Source organism: Triticum aestivum, chromosome 7D (genome assembly GCF_018294505.1).
Source record: "Triticum aestivum cultivar Chinese Spring chromosome 7D, IWGSC CS RefSeq v2.1, whole genome shotgun sequence".
Classification (NCBI taxonomy): Eukaryota; Viridiplantae; Streptophyta; class Magnoliopsida; order Poales; family Poaceae; genus Triticum; species Triticum aestivum.
Window position 1 is genome coordinate 34,880,613 of NC_057814.1, and position 12,041 is coordinate 34,892,653.

The following is a 12,041-nucleotide window of genomic DNA, read 5'->3' on the forward strand; positions in this document are numbered from 1 at the left end:
CTATAAGTAGCTTGACGCAAGCTGCGTCCTAGTAAAGGCACGAATGGTTTTCTCTCTTTGCTTTACATAATGTGCACGGGATAAACTGCGGCTTACTTTTGGTTTTTCCCCATGTAATTTTTTAAACCGGTTTTGTGAAGCTTTCAACCGATTTTTCCTTTTCTATATGTTTTTATGGGTTTTGTTTTGTATTCCTTCTTTTTTTTCAATTTCATGAACTATTTTTAAAATTTTGATTTTTTTTCAAAATTGCGAGGAATTTTAATTTTTGTGATCTTTATTCAATTCTTGAACATTTGTCAAATTCGGGAACTATTTTTAAAATAGATTTACTTTTCCGGAATCTGCGGACATTCTTCTTGTAATTTTTTTTCTTAAATTCACAAATATTCAATTTGTGAACATTTTTAATTTCCAAGAACAATTTGTCAAATTCATGCAATTTTTGTATCCATGATCATTATCAAACAATTTTTAAATGTGCAAAGAACTTTGAAGTTTAGAAACATATTTCAGATTCATGAACTTTGTTCAAATTTAAAAAAAAAATCCAAATCCCCCAACATTTTCCATATTCATAAATGTCTTTTCTAGCTGCGATTTTTTTTGAAATTTTTAACTTGAAATTTGTTAATTCTTTTAAAATCGTGAATATTTATCAAATTCAGGATTTTTTTTATGAATCGGCAATCATTTTCAATCTCCCAAATATTTTCTGAATTCGCAAGCATTTTTTCAGATTCATGAATATTTTCAATTACTAAAAAAAATTAAAATCGGATGTGGTATATTAAAAATATACATGAAAATAATTTCATTCGCTGCTTAGTACGTTGACTGCAACATTAAGCAACAACAAAATTTGCAAGTTGCAGCGAGTGACAAGCGGATGGGAATCGATAAGGGAGGCCGAGGGGGAGCATGACTGATGAGCAGCTGCGTGGGGAGGCGCTGGAGCTTGCCAGAATCGGGCGGGGATGACATCGATAGAGTGGGGATCCGGCAGGAGCGAGGCAGCGGGAACCTTTCGAGTAGCAGTTGGGTGACATGTTGTTTTATTTTCGTTTTGTGGCAACAACCGATCTACCATATATTTACAACACTTGCTGTTGTTTTCTTGGTCAGCCCTAAAAAATTTGGAGCAAAATTTACATCAAGGGTAGCTATTGGAGTAGTGTTTTTTGACCCCACATGCCCTAAAAAGCGGTAATGGCCTATTATAGGGCATCTAATGGAGATGCTCTAATATAGTTGCAAAGTGAGAGAAATGGTAGGAGCAAGATTTTTGAGAAATTTGTGCCAAAAACATGCATTGTTGCGACTCTTCCAAAAGGTCTTTCAAGTAGTAGCAACCCCACTAAGAAGCAGATTACGCCAGTTCTTCGGAAGGAAGAAATCCAACCCCAAACATATCATGCACATAATTTAGACCCCTTTCAAATCCAAGAGAACATATCACCACTTGCCACATGAACTTTGCAACGAACACTCAAACAATAGGTGATTCATCATATCATTCTCACAATAGAAATGATAGTGACATCTCCTATCCATTCACTTCCCATAAGATTGTCTTTCACTATGATGTTGTTTCACATCATCAACTGAAGGAAAAATCCTAATATTTTGAGGGTTCTTGAGCTTCCATAAGTGTTTGCAAGTTGTCACCACCCCTGCCTGAATTAAATATAAAGTGATTTGACAGAGAATTTCCCATTGTCTAGATTCTAAATCACACTCTCACCTTCTTCACTTAGCAACACAAAACAAACCTTTTCCTCAAGTTGTTGTCATTATCCCTCTACTTCTCCCAATAGAGTTCTTAAAAACTCATCATATCCAAACCATCATCCATGACTTTCTTTACTATTTTTTCCTTTGAGAAGGTAGCGCCATAGAGTCGAGAGAATTGAAGGGCCAAAGGCCCCCCATTTGCACAATCATCTCCTCAAAATATATTTCTAGTAGGTTTACCAACCACCTTCGTAATGTATCTCCGATATATCGCTGGGGATTCCCTGACTTCATTGGGCCAAGGCATAGAAGCTACAATAGCCTGCCTTTTGTCAGATCTGAGGCATTGGATTAAGCAACAACGAAAAATATATGATGGCACAGTAGAAGGATATAGTTCTTTGGTATATAATAAGATGCTACAGTTCTTTGGTCTTCAAGTGTATATATATGGTTTCTGTTTAGACTTGCTTGGCGAAGGGATTACCCCTTCTGTTGCCGTCGACGCACGGGCGTGGCCGAAGGCGAGGTCAGTATAGGTGAGGAGAATGTGATGCTGACATCGTGCTTCTCGCTCGAGGAGATTAAAGAAGGACTTCATGCCACTAAGACTGACACTGTGCCGGGATCGAATGGGTTCCCGGTCATCTTCTGGAAGCGTTTTGGGCGACTGGTGGGCCCCATGATTCTCAAATTGTTCAATTATTGTATGAGAGGCCTCATCGACGTAAAGAGACTCAACTATGGCGTCCAAATCCTGCTTCTGAAAGTGGCTGGAGCTGATCTTCTTAGGCAATTCCAACCTATCGCCAAAAGCTTTCATCCATATCAAACGACATTCATTAGAGGGCGTAGTATCCATGATGGGATTGCGACTTTGCATGAGGTGCTCCACAAGATCAAACTCTGGAAAGAAGAGTCCTTGATCCTTAAGATTGACTACGAGAAGGCGTATGATGGAGTTAACTGGGTGTTGCTAGAGGAGATTATGCATAAGAGAGGCTTCAATCCTGATTGGACTAGATGGATCCTGCAACTTATTATAAGGGAGCAAATGGACATCAACATCAATCGAGAGATTGGCCCTTATTTATTATGCCCTAGAGGCAATAATAAATTAGTTATTATTATATTTCCTCGTTCATGATAATCGTTTATTATCCATGCTAGAATTGTATTGATAGGAAACTCAGATACATGTGTGGATACATAGACAACACCATGTCCCTAGGAAGCCTCTAGTTGACTAGCTCGTTGATCAATAGATGGTTACGGTTTCCTGACCATGGACATTGGATGTCATTGATAACGGGATCACATCATTAGGAGAATGATGTGATGGACAAGACCCAATCCTAAGCCTAGCACAAGATCGTGTAGTTCGTCTGCTAAAGCTTTTCTAATGTCAAGTATCATTTCCTTAGACCATGAGATTGTGCAACTCCCGGATACCGTAGGAATGCTTTGGGTGTACCAAACGTCACAACGTAACTGGGTGGCTATAAAGGTGCACTACAGGTATCTCCGAAAGTGTCTGTTGGGTTGGCACGAATCGAGACTGGGATTTGTCACTCCGTGTAAACGGAGAGGTATCTCTGGGCCCACTCGGTAGGACATCATCATAATGTGCACAATGTGACCAAGGAGTTGATCACGGGATGATGTGTTACGGAACGAGTAAAGAGACTTGCCGGTAACGAGATTGAACAAGGTATCGGGATACCGACGATCGAATCTCGGGCAAGTAGCATACCGATAGACAAAGGGAATTGTATACGGGATTGATTGAATCCCCGACATCGTGGTTCATCCGATGAGATCATCGTGGAACATGTGGGAGCCAACATGGGTATCCAGATCCCGCTGTTGGTTATTGACCGGAGAACGTCTCGGTCATGTCTGCATGGTTCCCGAACCCGTAGGGTCTACACACTTAAGGTTCGATGACGCTAGGGTTATAGGGAATAGATATACGTGGTTACCGAATGTTGTTCGGAGTCCCGGATGAGATCCCGGACGTCACGAGGAGTTCCGGAATGGCCCGGAGGTAAAGATTTATATATGGGAAGTCCTGTTTTGGTCACCGAAAAGGTTTCGGGTGCTATCGGTAATGTACCGGGACCACCGGGAGGGTCCCGGGGGTCCACCAGGTGGGGCCACCAGCCCTAGAAGGCTGCGTGGGCCAAGTGTGGGAGGGGACCAGCTCCAGGTGGGCTGGTGCGCCCCCCACCAAGGCCCAAGGCGCAGGGAGAGTGGGAGGGGGCAAACCCTAGGTCCAGATGGGCCTTAAGGCCCACCCTAGTGGCGCCCCCCTCTCTTTTCCCCTTGGCCGCACCCTAGATGGGTTTTGGGGGCTGCCGCCACCCCTGGGGAGGGAACCCTAGATGGGGGCGCAGCCCCTCCCCTTCCCCTATATATACTTGACGTATTTGGGGCTGCAAACACATGAGATGATCTCTCTCTTGGCGCAGCCCTACCTCTCTCCCTCCTCCTCTCCCGTGGTGCTTGGCGAAGCCGTGCAGGATTGCCACGCTCCTCCATCACCACCACGCCGTCGTGCTGCTGCTGGACGGAGTCTTCCCCAACCTCTCCCTCTTTCCTTGCTGGATCAAGGCGTGGGAGACGTCACCGGGCTGCACGTGTGTTGAACGCGGAGGCACCGTGGTTCGGCGCTTAGATCGGAATCAACCGCGATCTGAATCGCTACGAGTACGACTCCTTCATCCGCGTTCTTGCAACGCTTCCGCATCGCGATCTACAAGGGTATGTAGATGCACTCCCCTTCCCCTCGTTGCTAGATTACTCCATAGATTGATCTTGGTGATGCGTAGAAAATTTTGAATTTCCGCTATGTTCCCCAACAGTGGCATCATGAGCTAGGTCTATGCGTAGTTTCTATGCACGAGTAGAACACAAAGTAGTTGTGGGCGTCGATTTTGTCAATTTACTTGCCGTTACTAGTCTTATCTTGATTCGGCGGCATCGTGGGATGAAGCGGCCCGGACCGACCTTACACGTACTCTTACGTGAGACAGGTTCCACCGACTGACATGCACTAGTTGCATAAGGTGGCTAGTGGGTGTCTGTCTCTCCCACTTTAGTTGGATCGGATTCGATGAAAAGGGTCCTTATGAAGGGTAAATAGAAATTGGCATATCACATTGTGGCTTTTGCGTAGGTAAGAAACGTTCTTGCTAGAAACCCATAGCAGCCACGTAAAACATGCAACAACAATTAGAGGACGTCTAACTTGTTTTGCAGGGTATGCTATGTGATGTGATATGGCCAAAAGGATGTGATGAATGATATATGTGATGTATGAGATTGATCATGTTCTTGTAATAGGAATCACGACTTGCATGTCGATGAGTATGACAACCGGCTAGGAGCCATAGGAGTTGTCTTAATTTATTGTATGACCTGCGTGTCAATGAAAACGCCATGTAATTACTTTACTTTATTGCTAACCGTTAGCCATAGTAGTAGAAGTAATAGTTGGCGAGACAACTTCATGAAGACACGATGATGGAGATCATGGTGTCATGCCGGTGACGAAGGTGATCATGCCGTGCCTCGAAGATGGAGATCAAAGGCGCAAGATGATATTGGCCATATCACGTCACTTTATGATTTGCATGTGATGTTTATCATGTTTACATCTTATTTGCTTAGAACGACGGTAGCATAAATAAGATGATCCCTCACTAAAATTTCAAGAGACGTGTTCCCCCTAACTGTGCACCGTTGCGAAGGTTCGTTGTTTCGAAGCACCACGTGATGATCGGGTGTGATAGATTCTAACGTTCGAATACAACGGGTGTTGACGAGCCTAGCATGTACAGACATGGCCTCGGAAACACATGCGAAACACTTAGGTTGACTTGACGAGCCTAGCATGTACAGACATGGCCTCGGAACACAAGAGATCGAAAGGTCGAACATGAGTCGTATAGTAGATGCGATCAACATGGAGATGTTCACCGATGATGACTAGTCCGTCTCACGTGATGATCGGACACGGCCTAGTTTGACTCGGATCATGTATCACTTAGATGACTAGAGGGATGTCTATCTGAGTGGGAGTTCATTAAATAATCAGATGAACTTCATTATCATGAACATAGTCAAAAGGTCTTTGCAAATTATGTCATAGCTTACGCTTTAGCTCTACTGTTTAAGATATGTTCCTAGAGAAAATTTAGTTGAAAGTTGGTAGTAGCAATTATGCGGACTGGGTCCGTAAACTGAGGATTGTCCTCATTGCTGCACAGAAGGCTTATGTCCTTAATGCACCACTCGGTGTGCTGAACCTCGAGCGTCGTCTGTAGATGTTACGAAACATCTGACATATACGTTTTGATGACTACGTGATAGTTCAATGCGTAATGTTGAACGGTTTAGAATTGAGGCACTGAAGACCTTTTTGAAACGTCGCAGAACATATGAGATGTTCCAAAGACTGAAATTGGGATTTCAGACTAGTGCCCACGTCAAGAGGTATGAGACCCCTGACAAGTTTCTTAAGCCTGTAAACTAAGGGAGAAAAGCTCAATCGCTGAGCATGTGCTCAGATTGTTTGAGTACTACAATCACTTGAATCGAGTGGGAGTTAATCTTCCAGATGAGATAGTGATGGTTCTCCATAGTCACTGCCACCAAGCTGTTAGAGCTTCATGATGAACTATAACATATCAGGGATAGATATGATGATCCTTGAGCTATTCGCGATGTTTGACACCGCGAAAGTAGAAATCAAATAGGAGCATCAATTGTTGATGGTTAGTAAAACCACTAGTTTCGAGAAGGGCAAGGGCAAAAGGGATACTTCATGAAACAGCAAATCATTTGCTGCTCTAGTGAAGAATCCCAAGGTTAAACCCAAACCCGAGACTAAGTGCTTCTGTAATGAGGGGAACGGTCACTGAAGCAGAACTACCCTAGATACTTGGTAGATGAGAAGGCAGGCAAGGTCGACAGAAGTATATTGCATATACATTATATGAATGTGTACTTTGCTAGTACTCCTAGCAGCGCCAGGGTATTAGATACCGGTTCGGTTGCTAAGTGTTAGTAACTCGAAATAAAAGCTGCGGAATAAACAGAGACTAGCTAAAGGTGAGATGACGATATGTGTTGGAAGTGTTTCCAAGGTTGATGTGATGAAGCATCGCATGCTCCCTCTACCATCGAGATTTGGTGTTTGCGCTGAGCATGATTGGATTATGTTTATCGCAATACGGTTATTCATTTAAGGAGAATAATGGTTACTCTGTTTATTTGAATAATACCTTCAATGGTCTTGCACCTAAAATGAATCTCGATCGCAGTGATACACATGTTCGTGCCAAAAGATATAAAATAGTAATGATAGTACCACATACTTGTGGCACTGCCATTTGAGTCATATTGGTATAGAACGCATGAAGAAGCTCCATGTAGATGCATCTTTGGACTCACTCGTTTTTGAAAGGATTGAGACATGCGAACCATGTCTATTGGTATATATGCGTGAAGAAACTCCATGCAGATGGATCGTTTGGACTCACTTGATCTTGAATCACTTGAGACATGCAAATCATACCACATGGGCAAGATGACTGAAAAGCCTCGTTTTCAGTAAGATGGAACAAGAGAGAAACTTGTTGGAAGTAATACATTTGATGTGTGCAGTCCAATGAGTGCTGAGGCACGCAGTGGATATCGATATGTTCTTACTTCACAAATGATTTGAGTAGATGCTGAGTGTATTTACTTGATGAAACACAAGTCTGAATTATTGAGAGGTTCAAGTAATTTCAGAGTGAAGTTGAAGATCGTCGTGACAAGAGGATAAAATGTCTGTGATATGATCATAGAGATGAGTATCTGAGTTACAAGTTTGGCACACAATTAAGACATTGTGGAAAGTGTTTCACAATTAATACCGCCTGGAACACCACAGTGTGATGGTGTGTCCGTACATCATAACTGCACCCTATTGGATATGGTGCATACCATGATGTCTCTTATCGAATTACCACTATCGTTTATGGGTTAGGCATTAGAGACAACCACATTCACTTTAAATAGGGCACCACGCAATTCCGTTGAGATGACACCATATGAACTATGGTTTAGAGAAACCTAAGTTGTCGTTTCTTGAAAGTTTGGGGCTGCGATGCTTATGTGAAAAAGTTTCAGGCTGATAAGTTCGAACCCAAAGCGGATAAATGCATCTTCATAGAATACCCAAAACAGTTGGGTATACCTCCTATTTCAGATCTGGAAGCAAAAGTAATTGCTTCTAGAAACGAGTCCTTTCTCGAGGAAAAGTTTCTCTCGAAAGAATTGAGTGGGAGGATGGTGGAAACTTGATAAGGTTATTGAACCATAACTTCAACTAGTGTGTAGCAGGGCACAGGAAGTTGTTCCTGTGGCACCTACACCAATTGAAGTGGAAGCGTATGATAGTGATCATGAAACTTCGGATCAAGTCACTACCAAACCTCGTAGGACGACGAGGATGCGTACTACTTCAGAGTGGTACGTGATCCTGTCTTGGAAGTCATGTTGCTAGACAACAATGAACCTACGAGCTATGGAGAAGCGATGGTGGGCCCGGATTCCGACGAATGGCTCGAGGCCATAAAATCCGAGAGGATCCATGTATGAAAACAAAGTATAGACTTTGAAAGAACTACTTGATGGTCGTAAGGCTGTTGAGGTAAATGGATCTTTAAGAAGAAGACGGACATGGACGGTAATGTTACCGTCTATGAAGCTCGACTTGTGGCAAAGAGTATTTTCACAAGTTCAAGGAGTTGACTATGATGAGATTTTCTCATCCGTAGCGATGCTTAAGTCCGTCGGAATCATGTTAGCATTAGCTGCATTTATGAAATCTGGCAGATGGATGTCAAAACAAGTTTCCTTACCAGTTTTCGTAAGGAAAGGTTGTATGTGATACAATCAGAAAGGTTTTGTCGATCCTAAGGATGCTAAAAGGTATGCTAGCTCCAGCGATCCTTCCATGGACTAGAGCAAGCATCTCGGAGTCAGGATATACGCTTTGATGGAGTGATCAAAGTTTTGGGTTTATACAAAGTTTGTTAGAAACTTGTATTTACAATAAAGTGAGTGGGAGCGCTACAACATTTCTGATAAATATATGTGAATGACATATTGTTGATCCAAAATGATGTAAAATTTCTGGAAAGCATAAAGGGTTGTTTGAAAGGAGTTTTTCAAAGGAAGACCTGGATAAAGCTGCTTACATATTGGGCATCAAGATCTATAGAGATAGATCAAGACGCCTGATGATACTTTCAAAGAACGCACACCTTGACATGATTTTGAAAGAGTTCAAAATAGATCAGCAAAGAAGGAGTTCTTGGCTGTGTTACAAGGTGTGAGTATTGAGTAAGACTCAAGACCTGACCACAGCAGAAGAGAGAGAAAGGACAAAGGTCGTCCCCTATGCTTTAGACGTAGGCTCTACAGTATGCTACGCTGTGTACCGCACATGAAGTATGCCTTGCCATGAGTTGGTCAAGGGGTACAATAGTGATCCGGGAATGGATCACATGACAGCGGTCGAACTTATCCTTAGTATCTAGTGGACTAAGGAATTTTCTCGATTATGGAGGTGAAAAGGAGTTCGTCGTAAAGGGTTACGTCGATGCGAACTTTGACACTAATCCGGATGACTCTGAGTAGTAAACCGGATTCGTATAGTAGAGCAGTTATTTGAAATGGCTCCAAGTAGCGCGTGGTAGCACCCACAAGATGACATAGATATTCGTAAAGCACACACAGATCTGAAAGGTTCAGACCCATTGACTAATAACCTCTCTCACAAGCATAACATGATCAAACCAGAACTCATTGAGTGTTAATCACATAGTGATGTGAACTAGATTGTTGACTCTAGTAAACTCTTTGGATGTTGGTCCCATGGTGATGTGACCTGTGAGTGTTAATCACATGGTGATGTGAACTAGATTATTGACTCTAGTGCAAGTGGGAGACTGTTGGAAATATGCCCTAGAGGAAATAATAAATTAGTTATTATTATATTTCCTTGTTCATGATAATTGTTTATTATCCATGCTAGAATTGTATTGATAGGAAACTCAGATACATGTGTGGATACATAGACAACACCATGTCCCTAGTAAGCCTCTAGTTGACTAGCTCGTTGATCAATAGATGGTTACGGTTTCCTGACCATGGACATTGGATGTCATTGATAATGGGATCACATCATTAGGAGAATGATGTGATGGACAAGACCCAATCCTAAGCCTAGCACAAGATCGTGTAGTTCGTCTGCTAAAGCTTTTCTAATGTCAAGTATCATTTCCTTTGACCATGAGATTGTGCAACTCCCGGATACCGTAGGAATGCTTTGGGTGTACCAAACATCACAACGTAACTGGGTGGCTATAAAGGTGCACTACAGGTATCTCCGAAAGTGTCTGTTGGGTTGGCACGAATTGAGACTGGGATTTGTCACTCCGTGTAAACGGAGAGGTATCTCTGGGTCCACTCGGTAGGACATCATCATAATGTGCACAATGTGACCAAGGAGTTGATCACGGGATGATGTGTTACAGAACGAGTAAAGAGACTTGCCGGTAACGAGATTGAACAAGGTATCGGGATACCGACGATCGAATCTCGGGCAAGTAGCATACCGATAGACAAAGGGAATTGAATACGGGATTGATTGAATCCCCGACATCGTGGTTCATCCGATGAGATCATCGTGGAACATGTGGGAGCCAACATGGGTATCCAGACCCCACTGTTGGTTATTGGCCGGAGAACGTCTCGGTCATGTCTGCATGGTTCCCGAACCCGTAGGGTCTACACACTTAAGGTTCGATGACGCTAGGGTTATAGGGAATAGATATACGTGGTTACCGAATGTTGTTCGGAGTCCCGGATGAGATCCCGGACGTCACGAGGAGTTCCGGAATGGTCCGGAGGTAAAGATTTATATATGGGAAGTCCTGTTTTGGTCACCGGAAAGGTTTCAGGTGCTATCGGTAATGTACCGGGACCACCGGGAGGGTCCAGGGGGTCCACCAGGTGGGGCCACCAGCCCCAGAAGGCTGCGTGGGCCAAGTGTGGGAGGGGACCACCTCCAGGTGGGCTGGTGCGCCCCCCACCAAGGCCCAAGGCGCAGGGAGAGTGGGAGGGGGCAAACCCTAGGCCCAGATGGGCCTTAAGGCCCACCCTAGTGGCGCCCCCCTCTCTTTTCCCCTTGGCCGCACCCTAGATGGGTTTTGGGGGCTGCCGCCACCCCTGGGGAGGGAACCCTAGATGGGGGCGCAGCCCCTCCCCTTCCCCTATATATACTTGAGGTATTTGGGGCTGCAAACACACGAGATGATCTCTCTCTTGGCACAGCCCTACCTCTCTCCCTCCTCCTCTCCCGCGGTGCTTGGCGAAGCCCTGCAGGATTGCCACGCTCCTCCATCACCACCACGCCGTCGTGCTGCTGCTGGACGGAGTCTTCCCCAACCTCTCCCTCTCTCCTTGCTGGATCAAGGCGTGGGAGACGTCACCGGGCTGCACGTGTGTTGAACGCGGAGGCACCGTTCTTCGGTGCTTAGGTCGGAATCAACTGCGATCTGAATCGCTACGAGTACGACTCCTTCATCCGCGTTCTTGCAACGCTTCCGCATCGCGATCTACAAGGGTATGTAGATGCACTCCCCTTCCCCTCGTTGCTAGATTACTCCATAGATTGATCTTGGTGATGCGTAGAAAATTTTGAATTTCCGCTACTTTCCCCAACATGTGACGCTGACATCGTGCTTCTCGCTTGAGGTGATTAAAGAAGGACTTCATGCCACTAAGACTGACACTGTGCCGGGACCGAATGGGTTCCCGGTCATCTTCTGGAGCGTTTTTGGTGACTGGTGGGCCCCATGATTCTCAAATTGTTCAATTATTGTATGAGAGGCCTCATCGACGTAAAGAGACTCAACTATGGCGTCAAAATCCTGCTTCTGAAAGTGGCTGGAGCTGATCTTCTTAGGCAATTCCAACCTATCGCCAAAAGCTTTGCTATTCGGCCCTCTCTGAGAGGAACCCGCATTATTCATCCATATCAAGCGACATTCATTAGAGGGCGTATTATCCATGATGGGATTGCGACTTTGCATGAGGTGCTCCACAAGATCAAACTCTGGAAAGAAGAGTCCTTGATCCTTAAGATTGACTACGAGAAGGCGTATGATGGAGTTAACTGGGTGTTGCTAGAGGAGATTATGCATAAGAGAGGCTTCAATCCTGATTGGACTAGATGGATCCTGCGA